Here is a 22,837-nt window from a genome sequence, read left to right as displayed (position 1 = left end):
TAATTACCGGATAACGGAAACACAGCTGTAAAGACAAGCTCGCCTAACTATGTTATCAGGGAAAATAAATGTCACTGTGCAGTAATATGGCTACTCTGTATTTGCAACACAGTATAACAAACATGATCAAAAAACTAATTCTAGAAAAAAATGTCTCTGGGGTCGCCAGAAATTTGTGATGTTAAAATGGGGTCACAGCCCAAAAAAGGTTGGGAACCACTGGTCTGGAGGAGAGGCATGTCATGGCTGGTGGATCATGCTGCCTCCTCGCAAACTCGCGGTTTTATGAGTTACTCGATGCTCTGTGATTAGTTATTATATTTAAATGATGGAACACACAGATGAGATGGAAATACCAAATATCTGTAGTGTTCTCTGTCTTTTTCATTCTCTTTATTGCACACAGACACACACACATCCAGTAGTTTATACTGTAATCTCTGACCTACATGCACACATGTCACAACAAATGGATAGATTAACATGATAGATTGATGCGGTGGAATGAGAATATTAGGAAAAGCTTGCGGATGTAAAGGCCCCCCCACACAGATCCAGCTCACACACACCCACACACACACACACCCCCACTCACTCACACACACAGACTCACAGTGTGATCAGGTTTAATCCTGGAAACCTCATATGGGAAGATTTTTCTCGCCGATGATTTGGTGTTCAACCACATTAAACCTCCTGAAATAATGACCCGTCTGAGCCCAGGAGAACGCAGAAGCTTCATTTCATTAAAAACACAAAACGAAACAAAAAAATAATAAATAAATAACAGTGCTGCAGCTGATTTCACTGATAAAATGAACAATGGAACAGAGAAACGAGGCGCTGTGGCGTTTGGTCGAAAATAAAAGCTTCCATAATCTGTAGGAATAATGGAACAGGATTGGAAAAACGCCGGTCTGCTGTTTATGAGGTGATAAATGTGGCGACAGCTGCTGCTGCTGCTGCTGCTGCTGCTACAAGAAACACAGACTAGGTGAAATCTAGTCAACTGATGATTTCCCTTTAGAGCCAAGTGTATTTTTGGATACAGGTATTCTACACGTTCTACACATGGTGAGAAGAAAGCAGGAGCTGAGCCATGTAAAACACAAAGCCAAACTCAAAGTTGCAGAAGTGGCAGTGTTGTAGCCGAGACGACGCATTTTCTGTTGCAGAGTAGTCACCAGGAAATGATGCACGCAATAAACAAAATGAAAAAAGCAACCAAAAGTAAGAACTGCAAGTTTCCAGGGCCCGGTTGCACCAGCTGGACGTAAAAAAACCATGGGTGTAAGCCCTGGGTCGGGCTGTCCAGCTTTGTGATAAATGTCCAGGCTGGTGTATTACAGTGTTCTCTACACATTTCATTTATTCATATTTTTTTTTTTTTAATATACAAAAAAAAATGTATTTTGTTCCACGTGAAACCAGGGCTGTATTTGGTCTGTTTTAATCCGTTGCAAATGCATACTGCTTTCCATCAGCTATCCAGCTAATTGATGTAGAAAAACACATGGAGTGGGTTTTTTTACCCTGTATATTTACCACCTAGTCATTCAATGACATCCAACCTCAATAAAACACGTCTTAATATGATCGTTATGACTCCACTGCTATAGAAACCATCAACATCATCCAGATACACAATAAAACAGGACGTAGCATGGTAGACAGGTATCTCATATAGAGATGAATGTCATCACTAAAGAAAGAAACTCACTTAGAACAATTCATAAAGTCTCCTCTCACTCTCTGCAGCCACCAGCGCCACATACATCAAATCCAGCAGAAGCATCAATGTCGACCCAATAAAATGACAAAAATATACAGAACAGATGTAAATAGAATTCATTTTACTCACCAGAACTTTAGAAACTATTTAGAGTTCTCCTCAGAGCCTGTCAACCAAGGGTAGCTCTCATAGTTGCTGACCTGAACGTTTCCCCGGCTGGGATAGCCTCTCCTCCTTCCTCCATGGTGGCTTCAACAAATAGCTATCAAAACGTTAACGTTGAGCAGCTAGCAACAGATGAACATGAACCGCTAGCTTAGCTTAAACGGAGCGGCTCTCTGACCGTACAATCAGAGGACGGTAAAACGCTGACGCTACCGTAGGCCACAGAGAAGGACTAAGAATACCAACTAGAAATGTGATTGGTTAAAGGAACAGCGTCATTACAATGTGTTTCAGTTTTAATTGTGAAGGCCCAGGCAGATTTCTTTGACTCCAGCAACATGATGATGAAATATGATTGGATAAAAGCTCTAATGCTAAGCTACACTGACAGAAGCACCACAGCTGAGAGACAGACAAGACAGAACATGAAAAGAATAAACTATTGGAATAATTTAATAAGATTAATGGAAAAATATTAAAATGTAAGTCAGTGATTTAGATAAAGTTTAGGACAACAGAGAAGGATTTACTGGACCTGATGAACCACCACTGCCTTACTGGGACCACACCCTGTGCAAGATTCTTTTAGAAGTGGTTTCAGACAGAAACTGTGATCGGTATCAGCCACTAGCTAACTCAGTCATCGGTGATTAGCTCTGAGCACACCAAGCATCATGATTCAGCTGCAACAATAGTTACAGCCATCGTGACAAATCACACATTCTGCAGGAAAACATACTTCAGAATCAATATGAGCTCCACTTCTATTGTTTATGTCAAAGACAGGGTGAATGTAAAGAGGTTAAAAGGTTTTTCATTATGCTGCTAAATAAAAAAAAAAGAAAGAAACTATCTGGATGGACCTGCATTTCTACTGCAGAGTAAAGTACATATTGCATTTTCACCTTTAGATTTGTCACATGAGGAAAGTGGGGAGTTGGCAGCAGCATAGCAGCTGTCTGCGCTGACAGCTTCCACTTCCACACTCATTCAGTTCTCTAACCAACCAAAACAACAGAAACATCTTCATCTTCTCTGTTGCTCAGCTAAACATTATATGTGGGAGGTGATTCAGAGGTCAGGAGAGGGATTTAGAGGCTGTTTTCTTTAAAGCAGCTGCACACTCAGGGTTTAGAATTAAACATCTGAATCCTGTTATTCAGTTTCTTTCTCAGGAGGTGAAACATACACTACACTACTCAGCTACAATTACAAAAGTTATTGTGGTGAATTAATAACTATAGTTTAAATTCTAATTTCCATTAAATGCATCACATAAATATTCGGATGGACTAAGAACCAAACTTGAGAAAGAAAAGAAAAGCTAATAGACCGGCTCTAATGGAATTACTTTTTCCCTCCTTGTTTCTAATGAACTAAGTTCAAGTCATTTGCTGTTACTGCAGGACTTCATAAAAACTTCTGCACTTCACCTATTTGTTTTTAATTTGGCTAACAATAAACAAAGTAACTTCCGTCTCATCGGCTGCCCTCTGAGAAATCATCTCACACGGATGCCACCTGAATCCAAACACGGTTTCGCCGCCTTCATCATTAAAAGCCTCCTGCAGGCCTCCTCCCAGGCGGACCCCACGCCATGAGGAACGATTTCATCTTTCATTATCGAAAATACTGTTTTATACTTGTCGCTATTCATTTAGATTTAACAATCACTCAACAAGGCTTCAGCTACAAAACAGAGCTACAACACTTCACCAAACTCTGGATCTGTCTGTTAATGCTGGCTGAGGGTGCTGTGACAAAAACCAAAACTATGAGCTGAAAGACAAAAGGCTGAACAGAGCTGTGTCACTCAGTCATACCACGGTTTAAAAATGCTGATTAGTGCAGATTTATGACATTACTAGGGACTATGGTGAGTTTTCTCTGGTCTTTCAAGGGAGCAGAGAGGATTTTCATTCATTCATGTTAACAATGGTGAGACAAAAACAACCAATGGTTCATGTTGTCAATGTCTCACAATTTAGCCTGGAATCCAGACCAACTTCTAACTTACTCATTTTTTAGGCCCAAAGTTGATCTGGAGTCTCTCTGTTGGGAACCGATTCTGCTCCAGCAAAGATCTGCCAATCCATCTGCCAAATTGTTTGAACGGGGTTTTATGTGAACAGAAGAGTAAGTCCATGAGACATCATCTGAGCGCCGGAAAGTTGAATTTGTTTATAACAAAATAGCTGCCATCAGAGAAGTGAGATGTTTAGGGCTGCTATTGTGTCTGTTGTAGAAATGACTTTAAATAATTTACCACTACCAGCAAATAGGGCATTTGTAGAGAATGCCTTAATTGCCTGATGTCACATATTCCATTGATCTGGTTGGCTGTAGGACTACTAGGACTGATATAAGTGTGGCATGAATTACACACGTGGTGTTTGTGGTTGATTGAATTTAAAGGATAACAGTGTAAATCTAGAAAGGCATAGTTTGGAAGCCAGGCAGACGACAGCCCACGCAAACTATATTCTTGCAGTGGAAAGTTGTCCAGCAAAGATCTGCCGGGCCAATTAGATCGTTTGGGGCGGGGCTTCGTGGCGCAATAATTCATGCTTACAACTAAACGTCAGTAAAACTAAAGAAATCAATTTTTGAAAAAATCCACCTGCCCCAAAACCCAGTTCAATTTATGGTACAGCTGTGGAGACTGTAAGACAGAACAAGTATTTGGGCGACATCTTGGATGACAAACTGACTTTTGAGGTCAACATGGACTACATCTGCAAAAAAGCCAGCAACTGCTCATTTTTAGGAAGCTGAGGGTTCATCAAGCAAGAGCCATTCAGAGAGTGAAGATCAACTTAGCCGACCCACATCACCCTCTGTATGCTGTTTCCACTTTTTCCATCTGGAAAGAGGTATACCTTCCTTAAGAGGGCCAAATAAAAACAGATGTCTCAGATCATTTGTTCCCTCAGCGGTAAGGTTTCTATATAAGCTTTAGGCATGTCCTTGCACTGTAGGCTACATATATGGTCATGATAACTCATCTTGGTATGAATTCGGTTGGTCAAATTGCCCAAATTGGGACAAAGAAGACTTTCTAATCTAATAATCTTAAGTGGTCACACATCATCTGAGTTGTAATAGTGTGTTACCAGACTTCAGAGAACAGTCCAGGTTGGCTATACGAGGATAATAATGCTACGCTACATACATTAGCTCCACATAAAAATGTACAGCAGCCTCCGTGGCCACAGGAAAAGCCTTCTATCACTTTACTAATGTGTCTAATGGTCTTTGTCAGAACTGTAGCCCAACATGACGGGTGTCAGCAGAACAAGCTGGTTCGTGATACATTTATGTTGAGGAGCATTTATTCCGATGTAGAGTTTCCTAAACAAAAGGCTGAGCTCCCAAAAAATTCACCAGGCGTCTGTTTCCTGTCAAGTTCTTACACGACGACAGAACAATATTCTATTTATCGTGGCTGACAGAGCGAGAATGATTTTATTCAGTTTGAGCCCTGGGCTTAAGAATTTAACAGCTGCTTCATTCAAGAATCTGAGTTCAAGAAAAAAACCTCAATGTAATTCAAGCAACTCATGAATTATGGAAAAAACAAACCATTATGCGTGCGCTGGAAGTACACAGGCGAGCGTCGTGGTTAGGAGGAGAGGGAGCACGCTGAATGGAAATATAATCAACCTGTATTCAGGCTGCGTGGTACAGGGAGACTGAAAGCACAAATGGGAACAAGTTTACATATGGGACTCTGAGTAAAGATATTTAACTGCAGACTTTCAAACAACAGTATCTTTGTCATGCAGTCGAGCTTCCAGGTTGGTAAGCACAGAGAATATCACGTCTCAGTGGACTCCTGACCTTTCCAGCCTGACATCTCCTTTCTGCATCTCGTCTTTGTTTCAGTCAATTATCTCATGGAGCAGAAACGCCTTAAAGGCAGACGGGAATGTAAATGGCTGTGGATCAACATCTGATGTTTTCTGACAGGAGATTTTCTAATTTCATATGAAGCCACCAGCTGTGACATGTTGCTGTCATCTCAGTGGTTCCCTGCAGGCACAGACAGTAGAGCCGTTACAGAACTCAAGCACTGACTGAATGGCCACTAGTCTGAATGACCTGAGAGGAGTCAGGGGAAACTTTTACAGGGGTAATATTTCCTCAGCCTGATGTCACACATGTCATTGCCCTGACTGGTTGTAGGACTATCAGTACTGATCATAGACTCTATAAAGATGGACGGCAGAGCTGCTGCTCAAAAGTGAAGCCAAAGCAAGTAGAGCTCCCCCTGGTGGCTGGCTGCAGTATAGGTCATAAGCTCCACCCCCTCCATGTTAGTGGGCGGGACTTGGGCCAAACTGAAACACTAAAATACACGTCAAATACATGTATTTCAAGGATGGTGTCTGTCATTTTAGGCAGTTAATATAATGTTGATGAGTGTCAAAGTTTCGTTCTAGTTATGTGACGCTATAGAAACAGGATGCGACATAATGGCGACCACCAGTTGCCATGCCAACCGTTCCCTGAAGCGTCCCATGGTACCGTGACAGTTGCAAAAAAAATAAGTCCAATGTATAATCAAACATTTCCTTGTAACTAGTGGAGGTAGAGCAGAGCGTAGTATTAATTAAATGAAAACGCGAGTGAGTCTGGAGGAAGTGTGGGCGGGGCATTGATATCACGGCTCCAAGTGGCTCCACCCTCGGACCGTGCTGATCAGGCTCCGTGTTAAAAGACTTTAGACTATACCAGGCTAACTGTTCACACGAAAATTACCGAGTCGCAACGTTGCCTCCGCCATGGATTCAGGCTTCGATCATCTTTTCCAACACTTGTCTGTTTCTGTCCCTCTGCTCCCCTGCTGGCCTTGCAATAGTGGTGCAAATGTCTTTAGACGGTTCATAGGCTTAATTGCCCTGATCAGCCTGAGGAGGTGTGGATAAAGAGCATGGCTGAAGAGGCCTGAGGTGACTCCACTCATCAGCTGCAGAAGACACCATGACTCATCGCCATGCAGTCTATTATTTGATTATTTTATTTAATTCATCATCATAAACCCTTGAATTCAGTCAAACCTCACGTCTCTTCCACACGTATGTCGCCGCCTTCGAACAACGCTGTAACATAAATGACTCATCCAGGATCTGACAACTGGTTGTTCTGCTACCTCCGTGTATCTGTCCATCCTGGAAACATGCTCAGAAAAAAAAATGGATTCATACCAACCAGGGAGAATCCAGCAGATCAAGAGTTTACAGTTATTAGGAGCAGATATTTTCCTGTTGAACAGGTTGTCAAAGGTTTACACCACCCTTCTCAGTCTGATCTGTCTGGTCTGACTGTTCGTATCCATGTAAATGTCACAACTGATTTTGTTTACAAATCTGTTTGGAGCTTTTTTATTTACCGATCCATCCTGAGTCTGACAGTGTCACGTGAGTAAATCGTCGGGGCGCTCAGCGTAACAATATTCTTATCAAATGAATTGTCATGCACTCATCGTAATCAGCTCTAAACACACGAGTTGCTTGTGCGTTCAATTAAAACTAATAAAACATCACGAGTTGAGCACAATCAATTAGCTACAGATTTATTTTATGGTTATTGTTCTGAATAACAACTAATAAAGATGAACTTACTTCTGAATGTTAAAGATGTCTGATATGTTTAACTCAGCACTTCAATGAATCTAAAGTGCACAACACAATATGGTTTGTTTAGCACAAAGCAGCGACCTGACTTCTAATGAACGAGGCTTATTAATGATTCATCATTATGCCTTTCACTTCACTTGGCATATAATCTATAATCTGATAGATAACGAGTCATTAACATTCATGAGACATTAGAAATTGCAAATCACTTCAGGCTGAATGTTTTATGAGTGATGATACAATGCATTCCTGTGAGCACGCTCCAACGCTCTCCGCCCCGCCGTTGATCGAGAGTTTGTTGAAGATGTGAAAGGGGGCACAGGATGTGTCCAGTGTCCTGTCTACACATCGTGCTATGATCTGACGCACATACACCAATCAAGCATAACATTATGACCACCTTCCTAATATTGTGCAGGTCTCCCTTGTGGTGACACATCAGAGAATGGACTAGTAGAAGGAAACCTGTATGCTCCGGAAGTCAGAATCCGCCTAATGTGCCTTAAATAATGCAAACAATGCAACATAGTTATGGAAAACAACGAGATGGTTTAATGAACTACCCTGCCAACAGCACTGCTGGAAGAAAAAAATAAAATCGGACAGCAAACCAGGTGAATTCTGATTCGGTCTTCAACGCGTGCTTCCTCTGGTTTTCCCGTGGTTTGGCCCACACAGCTTGAACAGCAGCCGACATAAATAATGTAAGAGAAGAGAATCCACCGGAATTTTAATCTGCATCATTTGGTGCTTTCACCGACCGACAAACTCAAAATGATCTCTGGCACCAAAGCAAAAAATAAAAGAAAATAAAAAAGTGAAACTGAGTGAACAAACACGGAAGAGTTGTCTTCAGAGCGTCTGTATTTAGAGACGCCGTTCAAACAGGATGGATGCACTCCATACTGGAATAAATATCTTGGATGGTGGAGAAGTGCGTGCTCCGGGAATGAATTTTAAACCCACTCGACAGAGAATCGGCGCTCATAAAAACCTCCGTCTAACTTAACCACCTCATGCATAATGAAAAACATTAACTGCTACAACTGTTAACACTGTAACCTCATCCATTTTACATCCCACTCTGTCCCTCTCCGTTTCCTCTCTCTTCTCCCTCCTGTTCCGTCATGTCTCCGTGTCTCCAAACCTTCCCTCCACTCTCTTCCCAGTCCATCTATCTTTTTTCTATGTGGGATGGAGAAAAGAAAAAAAAACCTGTTCGTTATCTGCAAAATAAACATTCCCTGAGCTCATTTATTATTTCTACGGTACGTCTTCTTCCTCCCTCTCTATTATTTCATTGCTGCCTGTTCAACAGTCTCTCCTACATCTTGACTGGAATCTCACCACGTGCATCCTTGACGTCCCACATACTCCATCTCTGCTGCTCCCCACCATCCTCCTTTTCCATCCATCCCGTTTCCATTTCCCATCTGCGTCGTCGTCTCCTCTCCATCTCTGTCTTTGTCTCCTCATTTTTTCTCTCTAGTTGTTTTTTTTTTCACCTTTTGTCTTGTGGCTACAACCCCCCATGGTTGTTTTTTTATATAGTGTGAGGGATATTTAAACTAGTAGCATACATTTTTTTGTTAGATGGGACAAGCATTAGCTGATGGATGGTAACAATAAAGGGAAACTACATTAGCTCCATTCTCACATCATGATTCACCGACCACCGAATGTGCAGACTCTATGATCATGGTTACAACAGCCACTGCACATGATGGCAACAAAGTCATCTTTTTACAGATTTCTATCCATAAATATATAAATGTGTTTAATTCTCTTTTCCATCTGTAATTTCTGTTCACACATCCCAAAAAGCTGTAATAAGACGCTGATCACAGCACAAGAAACAAGGTCCTCCTGTTGCAAAGACAGCTCTGAAACTAGCGGCTTATGACATTCATGAAAATGCAATGAGTTGCTAATAATTCAGCAAATTCCTCAAGGGAAATAACTACAGTCTGTTTAACTGCAAATGCGACTTTTAATGCCGGTCCAAGATCAATACGATGAGCCGTCAGAGTGACAAGTTAAATCTGTGCTTCTTGTCAAACCACTTGAACATGACTGGAACTGGTCCGCTCCTGACATCCTCTGCAATTAAACACATTTTAGAGCCTTTACCAGAGACAGCAGCGGCTGCTCCCAGTAACACGGACCATGTGTCTGCACAATGCTAGTTTTTATTTCTCACTAGGACTGAAGAGATATAAGAAAATGTGGCCAGCTGAACACAAAAGAATTTACACAGGAAGCCATGCACAGATCATAGTTTAACGTCTGTCACACAAATTAGTAACCACAGATAAAACACGTTAAAGCTGCCAAAAAAAATAAGAAGAACAGGAACCAAAAGCATGTGTCTGTTGTGTGGTCAAACTCGGTCAAATGAAGTGAGGCAGACAGCAGTTAATGTGGATGTTTGGTGAGGTGGTAGTAGTTGATCATCTAAACAGAATCCATGGAGTCCACTCAGTCAAAGGCTGCAGCCAAACAACAACAACAAACACTGAACGTTTAAAAGAAAAGTTTCCTGGAGACAGCGTCAAGGAGAAACATCTTCCAGAGAGGGTTAGGGAGTTTATGGCAGCGTTGGATGACCAGAACATTTCTGGAGTAGAGAACACAAGGTACCAGCTACCCTCTCCACACTACATTAACTTTGACAGAAAGATTTATTGGACTGAATCCAGTCCACTCTAGGAGAAGACAAGGAAGACAAGGACAGACTTTAAGAAGCTGCAGGAGACCAACTCTAGGACATTTAACATCGCGTTAGAATTCAGATTGGACGATACTCAATATTAAAAGATCGGTATCGGATCAGGGGCAAAGAAACTTGATCAGGACATCCGTACTAACTACTAGAGCACGCAGGGCTGTCAGTGACCACTGCAGGATGCTGCTAGCTTGTGAATGATTCATCACTTTTACAGATTTCTTTCCCTTGTGAAAGATTATCCACTAACAAACTGAACATCTCTAACAAATAGCACTTTTCCTTCAATTTGCATGTGAAGATGTTTCTCTTTTCACCTACTCTTCTTCTTCAAAAAAAAAAATCTTATCTTTGTCTGTTTAACTGTTTCTCATAAAGACTCCCTGGCATTCTTATTATTTTCTGTCTTTCCTCCATCTTTAGAATCTGGCCTCAACATTTCCTTTTTGTCGCTTCCTTCAACTCCATCCCTCGTCTCTCCCTCTAATCCCTCCCTCACATTCTCTCTTTCCTGTGTTTAAGTGTTACCCTCCTGTGCTGCGATGAGAGGAGTGAAATGAGACGCGTGAATCAGCTTCCGTAGTTCCTGTACCTCTTCTCTGTGAAGGGCCTGACGATAAGAGAAGTATTACAGAGGAGGAGGATGATGGGTAATTACGCTGGTCTGGAGATATAGGTGGCTAATCTGGCCGGTCCCTCCCTCTTCATCTCTAGTTCTCTCCGTCTCTCGGTTCCTCTGTCTTTAGTCTCAGAGTTTCTCATTATCTGCATTGTCCCCTCTTTATTTCCGGCCCTCTGTAGAATGTGATATTGGCACTAACTGAAAATAGAACAAGTGTGTGTTTAATTCTATTCTTCTGGACTGCAGGCTCTCTACATTCACTGTGTCATAATGTAATTTGTTGAGATAGCACAGTACAGTAAAATCAATCTATTACATGTGAATATGATATAACCCTAAAGGGAGTTAGTAGTGGTCTATATGAAATTAGTGGTCGCCTCAGTGGATCCTAAAACTCATTCTGCAGAGAGCCCAGGAGCCCAAACAGAACAAGAAGCCCAGCAGCACATGGTCTGAACACAGAGTCTGGATCTTAACGTCATACGAAACACCCAGAGACGAACTGAATCCACAGAAGACGCAGCAGCATCGCAGCCAGCCTGAACTTCCCTCGCTCACAGATCTGAGCTGTCGCTCACTCTGCAGGAAACTGATTATGCTCCCGCAAACATCTTTAAGTCCAACCAAATATTTGTGGAGACGCTTTGTGGGGCGATGGGCGGCACGGTGTGGAGTTTGCATGTTCTCCCTGTGTCTGCGTGGGTTCTCTCCAGGTTCTCCAGCTTCCTCCCACCGTCCAAAGACATGCTGGTTAGGTTCATTGGTGATTCTAAATTGGCCGTAGGTGTGAGTGTCTCTCTGTCTCTAGCCCTATGATAGACTGGAGACCTGTCCAGGATGGACGCCACCTCAGTCATCCGCGCTCGTCTAGCCGGACAAGTAACTAGGACCAAATGCAAGATGAATGTCCTCTGTACTTTGAACACCACAGCAGGGACGTGCGGTAAGGAGACACCTGGTCTGATTACAGAAAATGAATGAATGAATTTATGTGGTGATGGACAGAAGAGTGACAGTGGCATAGTTATAAATGTCATCTGAACACCATGGAGTTGAATATGTTTACAACAAAATGGCTCTGATGGTTGGAGGACTGTTTAATTGCATGCACAGGTATTTTCTCTGTATCAGTCGAAACACGTCCCAAAATGAAATGCAAATGGTGCTGTTATGGAAATGTTCTGATAAGAATTGAGTGTTTGAGTCTGGTTATGAGGAGCTACAGAAGACACTGAGACAGACTGAGTCCACAGAAAAACTAGAGGGAGTTCTCTTAGATCCTGGGCACCCATTCTTCAGGTTCATTTGCAGAGTCCGTATATGGCATACTGCTGTAAGCACAAGCTATGATCTCAAATCAGTCCCAGCTCCACCCCGTTGTCCATATTTGTGGTGAGGCCTGGATCCAACCTGACAAGACGGTCGACCATAAAACCAGAAGCCAAAAAGTTCACCTCTCCTGAAAGAGAAGAATCTGACAGACGACACCTCCGACATGCGACGCAGTCATTCCTCTGTGAGTTCAGAGTGGTGGGGGTTAAATAAGGTTCTGTGTTAATTAACCTCATCAGCTCTCCTCAGCGTCACTGCCTCCTCCATCCGTCGAGCAGCCTAGTTACTCTGATGTTTCACACCTCTGCTGACGGATCAAAGGAGCTGCTCGTGTGTCTGTATCATAATGACAGGAGACGGCTGGGCAGCGGAATGACGTGCATCTGTGTGAACACACGCTCACTCAGCCTCCAAGTGAAATTTGTCAAATGAGATGCCATAGTTGGGGGATCGGGCGTGTGAGACAGTGATAGGGAGCTCTCTCCCTTCCATCTCTGTGAGGACTAATGTTTCCTGCCTCGCTGCTCTTGATTATCCTTTTAACAGTCACCTTATGAGCACTCTGTACACTCACTGTTCTATGCCTGTATCATGTGCTCCTGTTTACCTTTTATTTATATGCTGCAAGCTTTAATCCAGATGCAAGTATGAATTGCATTGCATGCCTGCTTCTCGTCCTCTCCTCTTCTTCTTTTCTGTCTCTCTATTATGCAGCTGTCTGTCTGGAGTCGCTGTCATGCTGCAGATTTTTTTGGGATTGTCTGACTCCCTAGCCGCCTTAGAGAGCACTGAGGTGTAAAGTTATAAGGGTTTAGGTCCTAAGGAATGATTTGGGTCAGTTAAGGTAAAACTATATGCGTGTGTGTGGTGGCATACATGTGTATATTTGTCAGTGTGTCTCAGCTCATGTGGGAGTATTATTGCTTGTGTGTGTGGATAGCTGCAGCAGTTAAAACGCCGGCTGTAGTAAATTGTTCGTTCTCTCCCCAGCCTCCAAAGCCACATTTTCACTCCGGTCATTCTGCAACAGCAGCTGGTGCACACGACCGAACGGCGTGGAGCTGCAATCCCGGCTCTCTACATTTTCATTATTTATCTGTGCAGCTCTGACTGAGCGTGCATGCTCTCTCTCCCAGCAGTCCGCTGCTTTGTATTCATTCACATTCACACCTCTGAGCTTCCACAGTCCGTCCCAGCCACACACGGACCTCTGCTGCACAACGCTCAGTCACTCAGCCGCTCTGCTCATGAAAGACCTGATTTACTACACGTCTGCTCCGCTGAGCCGTTTGTAATGGAAACATGTAAGATGTGGACCCCTCAGTTTTCTGGCTCATTTTAAAGTGTTCAGAACCCTAATCCATTTTAAAAGGTAAAAGTAAATACTATAAATACTATATTTAAATGCTAAATTTGACTCTTTTTAAATAGTTTCAACACAATCACATTTTGATCCCTACAGTTTGTCGGTAAATATCGACAGCTTAGGCTTTAAAAGTTTGCAGAGGACATTCATCTTGCATTCCATTGAACTCAGCAAAGTCACAGGCTAAAAACTTTTAAGGTGACTGAAACGGTGTCCTCCAGCATTTGTGTGAATAAAGTGCAAGTAGAAAAAAATGGCGCAGGAGCTTGTTGCACCTCTGAGAAGAACCTTCACTAAAGGACTTTACTATTGCAAATATTTTAAACACTCCAATATGTTGCTTCTGCAAAACAAATATATTTACATATATGTGACTCTTCTGTTAAGTCTGGGTTAAAAGACTGCACTGATCAAACAAAGACTGGTTTGTTTTCTAGATGTGGAGATGTTGGACGATGTGGGGATGTGTTAAACCTGAACTAGAATTGAAATGTGTGGGGAAAAAATGAAGCTAAAAGGAATATATATATATATATATATTTTTTTTTTCTGATTTCAATGCCTTAAAATGCAGCCCATTGGGCAAAACATCTCTGTAGTAAAATAGTTTGGCTTGAATTATAAAACCAGACTTCTGGGGTTGTTTGGCGAGTGTTTGTGATTCCAAAACGAGTGAAAAATGCAGTTTGGATTTGGGTCGTGCAGGGTCTGCAGGGTCTTTTGCTGCATCTTAAAAATTAAACACACACTCACCGTTTTCTGATGAAAAGAGAGTTGGCTGAATAGATACCCAGCATTTATATGAAGTTTACAATACTACAGGTCTATGTGTACTTTGTGTGTGTCCCTCTGCAGCTCAGTTATGGAAAAGAAATCATCTTCAGTCTCATTGAGTCATTAAGGGCTTTAATTTGCGATGAACTATCGGGTTCTAATCGTGCATCATGTCTGGAGCAGAGCCAGAGGTAAGATTCATGATAAGAGACAGACTGTAGAGTACAAAATGCAGAGGACAATCATCTTGCATTCGGTCCTAGTTGCTCGTCTGGCTGGACAAGCCCGGATGACTGAATGACTGGATCACAAGGACTTGCTGAAACTATCACGTGTTCCTTGATTTTATGAAAAGCATCTAGTCTGGAAGCCAGCCTGATGCCCCCCCACCCACAAAATACTTGCAGCAGAAAGATGGTCTGGAGTCTCTCTGTTAGGAACGGATTATGCTCCAGCAAAGATCTGCAAGACCAATCAAATTGTCTGGACGGGGCTTTATGTGGTGATGGACAGAGGAGTAACAGCAGCGTAGTCATGAACATCATCTGAGAGCTGTGCAGTTGAAGTAGATTAAAACAAAATGTCTCTGATTGGTTGGAGGACTATCCAATTGCAGTTTTTTCTCTGCATCAGTTGAAACACACTCCCTAATGAAATCCAGATGAAGTGTTAACAGACTCATATTCTAAATTGAGTCTGGCTACACAAGTATCTGAAAATAACATGAATCCTGTAGATTGGATCCTGTGTGAAATGTGCAAATGCATCTGTGACACAGCACATTCAGTGTTTGGTTGAACTGTACAGAATCCTAAATGTAACAGAGAGAGCTGCAGCTGGAGCTTTTCTCAGACACTGTTCACAATGACGCGTCTCTCTCCACTTCCTCCGGTACATCGTAGAAGTGGAAGGATGAAAAACTGTCTCAGCTGGAGGAGATGAAGTCAGCGTCCTTCTGAAGAGACGAGTTACGAGCGAGGAGTTTTACTTGCAAACAGAAAATGAGGAGTGGCGGCTCTTTATGAGCCAAGTGAAAATGTCATTCAGCGGTGACTGCAGAATTAGAAATAGAAGGTCGTGCCTTTTGGTTCTAAACAACTGGATCGAATTCACAACTTAAACACAAGACATAGTTATCCTCCATCATCTGCAAGTAAAAATACGCAGATAGATTAACATTCACAGCAAGAAATGGCATTGAAACAGAGATTATGGTGAGAGATAAGCCCATAATCACAGAAACAGAAGGACTGTAAGGGGAGATTGAGCTTTGTGCAAAGATTTAGGAATAACAACTGGAATAAGGACTGGAAGAAGCCCAAACATTTGTTAAAGCAATACATATCACATGGGTGTTGGCATGATGATAAAACATTTTACTGCATTATCTTCACAGTAATTGTTTTTGTAAGTTTAAATACATCAGTGTTTGAGGGGAATCTAACTGTGAACTATAACTTGTGTTTTATATGCAGTGTCCACACCTGCAGGAAAACCACAGCTGGTCATGTGAACCTGACAGAATTTTCTAAATAAAGAAGTGAGTCGGCTAATAACGGATTTATATTGAGTGTATAAGTTCAAATACAAGATTGAAAAACCTAAAGATTAGTCTGAGCTGGCTCCTCACGCAGGCTGCAGAACTGCTGCTGAATTTCAAGCTGAGATGCAGCAGCGATCTCGGTGGGAGCATGCTGATCCTGCAGAGAAAATGGATTCTGCAAAGTAAAACTAAAAATTGGAAAAACACTTACTGAAGCCTAAAGCAAAAAAAAAAAAAAAAAAAAAGAGGACAAAGGTTTGGGGACATCCAACCCACCTATAGTCTACTGGTGAGAGTAGATATTGATCCTGTCTTACTGACTTTCTACAGAAAACTAATGCCGTCATTCTTCTTCTAAGATGATGTACTAAAGTGTTTCAGTGAGCTGCACAGTTGCTAGATGTACACATTATTTAGTTTTTTTTTGTGTGTCTCTTGCTGCTTTCATGGCAGTGAAACATTTAGGCTTCTAGAACCTGTTCACTTCACCTGCCACTGTGCAGATGAGGCATTGCGACACATGCCACAGGAGACATCACCGTTGGGGAAAATCGTTCTGCAGGAGGACCAGCTGGGGATCTGTAGCGGACCTTTTACAGACCAATCGCAGATCGCTTCTACTGGACCAACAGCATGGTGCACGCTCTTCGCTTCATTTCCGTCAGCTTCATGAGATAGTCACCTGGAATGTTTTTCCAACCGTCTTGAAGACGTTCCCAGAGGTGTTGAGCTCTTGTTGACTTTACTCTGTGGTCCAAATCATCCCCCCAACACTGATCTCAACTAGGTTTAGGTCAGGTGATCGTGGATGCCAGGTCATGTGACTCAGCACTCTGTTACTCTCCTTCATGGTTAAATAGCCCTTCCATAGCCTGGAGGTTTGTTTGGAAGATGTAATTCCTGTTCTTATTTTCTTCATGAGATCCAATTTCATCAAAGCGTTTGCTGGTTTTTGAGACAGCACTTGATAAAACATTCAAAGTTCTTGAAAATTTCCAGATTGACTGACCTGCATGTATAAAAATAATGATCGACTCTCGTTTTTGCCATAATAAGGATCAGAGCAGCAGTCAAATAAGGATCTGTGTACCAGCCCTACCTCTGCACAACACAGCTGAAGATATCAAGCACATTAAGAAGGCAAGAATGTCCATAAATTCACTCGACAAGGCACAGCTGTCATCAACACAAAAAGTAATTATTATAGTATATTATAAAATAGTCATACATATATAATTCCATATGTGTTTCTTCATAGTTTTAATGTCTTCAGTATTAATCTACAATGAAGAAAATAATAAAGAAAAAGCATCGAGTATGATGGTGTGTTCAAGGTTTTGACTACTAATGTAGATAAAATAAATGGTTTTGAACTAATTACTCATTAGTATTATGTGTATTATCTTCCTGGCGATTTCATCTTTGTAAACAGTGACTCACTAGTGGAAGTTGCTGCCGTTATCTGAGAGGGAGCGTTTCTATCCCCCACAGTCTAAATGTATTCCACGGGAAGTGAAGTGTGAACTGAGAGCCGACAGGGTGACCCTTAAATGCAAAAGAGCTTCCCAGAGATAATCTGGGACATCTCTCCCACCTGCGGGAGACTTCACAACTCAATTCCCCTCCACATCGTGTGGGAGGTAAACACCAGCTTTCGAGTGAGGAGGCAGGGTGTGAATACCAGGCTCAAACATAGAAGCACGAGCCACGTCTCCGGCCAGACGGCGCCAGATGGACAAACAAGATACTGGAGTACAGAGGATTGTAGCTTCTGCAGAATTAGCGTGGAAGATTTCACCGTTCTGGATTCACTAGAGTGACGCTAGCTGGCGTCAAAGCAACAAAATGATGGGATGGACTCAGCTTTGAACCATGTTCAAGAGACATTCATGATCTGAGGTCAGCACACATGATGAGGATACCAAACAAACTAGGAAGAAGCTTCTTCCACAAGTAATAATCTGATCAGACAAATGTGTTCACATGAACCAGAACACTATAGAACATTACGAGGAAAGAGGTTCTACCTGCCATCAAATCTGCTAGAGAAGTAACAACAGAAGAAGTTTGTCTCCCAGCTTTATTGACAATAAGAAGGAGAAGGTTTCTTTACGTCCCTCGTGGAAACTCAACACCTCAGAAAGAATGGATTTATTCCAATGCACCCTGTAGTTTTAGCATTTATTTTACCCCTACTCCTCGTCAGTCTCTTAGAACTGAAGATGCTACTTAGATGAAACGTCTTTAAGAAACTCTACAAGTCCATTTGGCCTTGTTTCAGGTTATGTTTTGGATATATCTTGACCTGGATGACTGAGAACCTTCACAGACACATCAACTCCAGTTTCCAAGCAATGCCACAAACATTATAGCTAGAAATGTCCCTTGTGAACTTAATTCAAACTGCAATTGTTAAAAATCAGACACAAGCGTCCTGGCAAATGAGCGGACAAAAACATAAACTGCTCATTCAGATTGTAACTCCAAGCTAATTTGCATCTGAAGTGCCTCAGAGAAAAGAACCAACACGGCAGCTAACTGAACAGAGTTGCAGCTGTTTTCTCCCTGCACTAGCTCAACACTGTAACTCACATGCTTCCACTGAAACACAATAAAAATACACGTCTCTAAATTGGCAGGTGTTTCACAGTTAAGTGTGAACGTCAGACAGCAGCTGTGGCAGTGACAGAGTCAGCCTATATAGCCGTTTGCAATGCTACCGCCGCCAACAGAGTCTCGCCACAGGCAATTAATGGAACCAGCTCTATCTTCATTTTTCAGCAGACTGCAAACGGCAACACAGAAATTCATTACCACTTTCCACAGCTATGTTTTCCCTCTAATTTTAAAGTTGCCGTCAGAGCGATGCTGCGCGCATCGATATTGTTCAGCTCGGGTCATGAATATGAATATGGACATATAGTGGAAACGCTCGGTTCATTGCCAGCCTACTGTGTAGGTCCAATGCAATATGCAACAGCTATTGCTCACTGATGCATATACAATCATATATGCTACAACACACACACACACACACACACACCCACACCCACACACTACAGTGAGAGAATTAACCATGGGAACTCATGGAGAGCACATTGAAATTAAATCACTGCATTCAAAATGAAGTCACCGTGTTTATGCTCCCGACAGGTTACGCTCAGGAACACACGGACATGGCTGGCAGCGGGCAGCAGGAGCAGGGCGGCCATAAAAATGAAGGCTTGAGATATTGTTGATTTGTTAAAGCAGTTTCTTGGGTTCATTGGACGCGCCGAGATATTCAGCTGGACTCGGAATTAAATTGAGATGCGGAGAGGCAAACGTAGGAGTGGGCAGATAATGGAAGGAAAGAAGAGGAGCAGGAAGACGGAGGTGAGAGTCGGAGCAAAGGAGTGGACGTGGAAACAGTAATATTCAAACTGAACTGAGACCAAAATGCAGCACTGAGATATCTCAAAGATATGCAAATCAGTTCAGCATCATTTCACATTACAAATTAGTAATGTGAATTAGCTCATTCATACTGCAGCCCACTCTCCTACTATTGTCTTCTATCTGTATTTCCTGTGCGGTGAATATCTGCAGATGGAAAACTGTGGAAAGCCTTTCTCCTGCACCGTGGAGCTCTTTGGAAAGGACACGTTAGAATTTTACACTTTTACACAATAAAGGAACTGAAATGTAAAGACTGTGAAGTAAAGAGCCCAAATGGAGTCCAATATGTATGTGGAAAATGATAAATGTGGAGGAGTTTGTTTTATTTATTTATTTTTTATTTCTAAATGGTTCTATGTGTAGCTGTTTGGACCCACTGTTCCTGGTCTTGGTTTGTGCTGACTGTAGCAGAATGAGTGTTTAATGCGTGTGTTTCCATTTGACTGAGTTATAACGGAGAAAAAAAATAAATAAAAAAAAGTTTCTGGTGACATTTGCGAGAAACTGTAAACCGGTTGACTGGTTTTATGTTTATGCGTGCATTTCATCGTTTTGAACCGCCAGCAGATTTTGTATGTGTCTGTACATAAGCTGACTGGGGAGACCACATGAATACTACAATAGGTTACAGTTAAATTGAGGACATAAATTATTGCTTACGGGATGGGAGGATGCAAACCTGACAGCAGAGGCAATTTAAGGGTATTCTAACCATGTAGTAACCTATACTTTCAGCATTGCAGGTTAATGGGAAGACGCTCTGCTAAAAACCCACAACAACCATTTCTAACCCGACCAACCCGAGCAGCTGTGATCATGCAGTATCAAACAATCAATACACACATGCCATACGGAAGCTGAGACTCCCTGTGCTCCGGCTTCCTCCCACGGTCCAAAGATAATTCAATATAAATTGGCTATATGATGTCTTTCTGTGATGGACTGGCTAATCTTAGCTCTTCTTAGCCTCCCAGCTAATAGTAGCTCTTCCTAGCCTCCCAGCTAAAAGTAGCTCTTCTTAGCCTCCCAGCTAAAAGTAGCTCTTCCTAGCCTAGCAGATAATAGTAACTCTTCTTAGCTTCCGAGTCTCCAAGCTAATAGTAGCTCTTCCTAGCCTCCCGACTAAAAGTAGCTCTTCCTAGCCTCCCAGCTAATAGTAGCTCTTCTTAGCCTCCCAGCTAAAAGTAGCTCTTCTTAGCCTCCCAGCTAAAAGTAGCTCTTCTTAGCCTCCCAGCTAAAAGTAGCTCTTCCTAGCCTAGCATATAATAGTAACTCTTCTTAGCTTCCGAGTCTCCAAGCTAATAGTAGCTCTTCCTAGCCTCCCGACCAAAAGTAGCTCTTCCAAGCCCAGCTGATAATAGTAACTCTTCTTAGCTTCTGAGTCTCCAAGCTAATAGTAGCTTTTCTTAGCCTCCCGACTACAAGTAGCTCTTCCTAGTCTAGCAGATAATAGTATCTCTTCTTAGCTTCCGAGTCTCCAAGCTAATAGTAGCTTTTCTTAGCCTCCCGACTACAAGTAGCTCTTCCTAGTCTAGCAGATAATAGTAACTCTTCTTAGCTTCTGAGTCTCCAAGCTAATAGTAGCTTTTCTTAGCCTCCCGACTACAAGTAGCTCTTCCTAGTCTAGCAGATAATAGTATCTCTTCTTAGCTTCCGAGTCTCCAAGCTAATAGTAGCTTTTCCTAGCCTCCCAGCTAATAGTAGCTCTTCTTAGCCTCCCAGCTAAAAGTAGCTCTTCCTAGCCTAGCAGATAATAGTAACTCTTCTTAGCTTCCGAGTCTCCAAGCTAATAGTAGCTCTACCTAGCCTCCCGACTAAAAGTAGCTCTTCCTAGCCTAGCTGATAATAGTAACTCTTCTTAGCTTCCGAGTCTCCAAGCTAATAGTAGCTTTTGCTAGCCTCCCAGCTAATAGTAGCTTTTCTTAGCCTCCCAGCTAATAGTAGCTCTTCTTAGCCTCCCAGCTAATAGTAGCTCTTCCTAGCCTCCTGAATAAAAGTAGCTCTTCCTAGCCTCCTGACTAAAAGTAGCTCTTCCTAGCCTAGCAGATAATAGTAACTCTTCTTAGCTTCCGAGTCTCCCAGCTAATAGTAGCTCTTCCTAGCCTCCCGGCTAAAAGTAGCTCTTCTTAGCCTACCAAATAATAGTAGCTTTTCATAGCTTCCCAGCTAATAGTAGACTTTCCCTAGCCTCTCAGATAACAGTAGCTCTTTCTAGCCTCCCAGCTAATAGCACCGCTTCCTAGCTTCTTAGCCTCCCAGATAACAGTAGCACTTGTTGACAACAAATTGGTTCTGATTGGTTCGAGGACTATCCAGTTGCATATAGAGGCAATTTTCTTTCTCTGTATTTGTTGAAATGTGTCCCATAATGAAATCTAAATGGCGTGTTACCAGACTCATATTCTGATAATCGAGTCAGGCAATGCAAGGACACCCATTTGCAGTTCCAAGTGCAGCTTCTAATGCAGAGCAGATGGGACCCTTATCTTTGTACACAGTGCGTTTGTGTCCTTGCCATTGCAGAATTGTTTTGTTGACGTAAATCTGGAGACTGTCCCTCGATTCTGTTGGCTGCTAGTTCAATAGACCAGACTCTCCACAGGTAGCGATAACATCTTGTGCTGTGATTTCCATGAGGTGTTGAAATATTCAATGTATGCTGTATTCCATCTTCATTTATTCTGACCCTGTAAGAAATACTGATTTGTACACAAGCGTGGTGATCTTCGAAGTGTTACGTTCATTAAAAACATTTTCGAACACGGGTTGAAGAAAGAGGCCTAGGGCTTGAATTTGCTATGGCTCAAAGTCAAATGTTACCCATGTATGTGGAGAGGTGAGATAAACAGTCGGCGTCAGTTTCAGTTGCAGCGTGTCCCAGATAAAGGATGAGGACAAAAAGTGTGAAGCTCAGAATGAAAAAGAGGACGTTTATCTCGGGAGTGTGTTCCAGAGAGGAGCAGAGGACAACGGAGGGAGAGAAAGAGTGTGTTTGTGCGAGCGTCGGTATCACGGGGGCCCAGATTGTCTCCGTCGGCCCTCAGAGAGACCGAGAGGTGAAAAGGGTGAGGACAAAGACAGAGACGGGCTTTGTTTAGTTTATCACTGACCCGCACATGAAAATACTGCAGAGCCTCTGACCCGAGCTATAAACACACACACACAGCTATATGAAACAGGACAAGACAAAGTTATAAAACAAACACGCACAAATCAGCTGCTGAGTATGATGGACAATGTTGCTGTAGTTCTCTCTAGCAAAGACAAAACACACTGAGACAAATTACATAGTGTCTAGCCTTAACCCTAACCATAAACCTAACCCTAAGACCTTTAAACAACCCTTTGGAAATGCATAAGATAGAGAGGACTGGCCAAAACGTCCTCACTCCGATAGTCTAAACCTCAAACCGGTTCCCACAAAGATAGCTATACCAGTACACACACACACAGAGTACCCTCCGTGCATCCTCTCTAGAATCCCCTCACCAACCAGACAGA

Source organism: Chelon labrosus, assembly GCF_963514085.1.
Source record: "Chelon labrosus genome assembly, chromosome: 13".
In the NCBI taxonomy this organism is placed as follows: Eukaryota; Metazoa; Chordata; class Actinopteri; order Mugiliformes; family Mugilidae; genus Chelon; species Chelon labrosus.
This window is presented reverse-complemented; position numbering follows the sequence as displayed.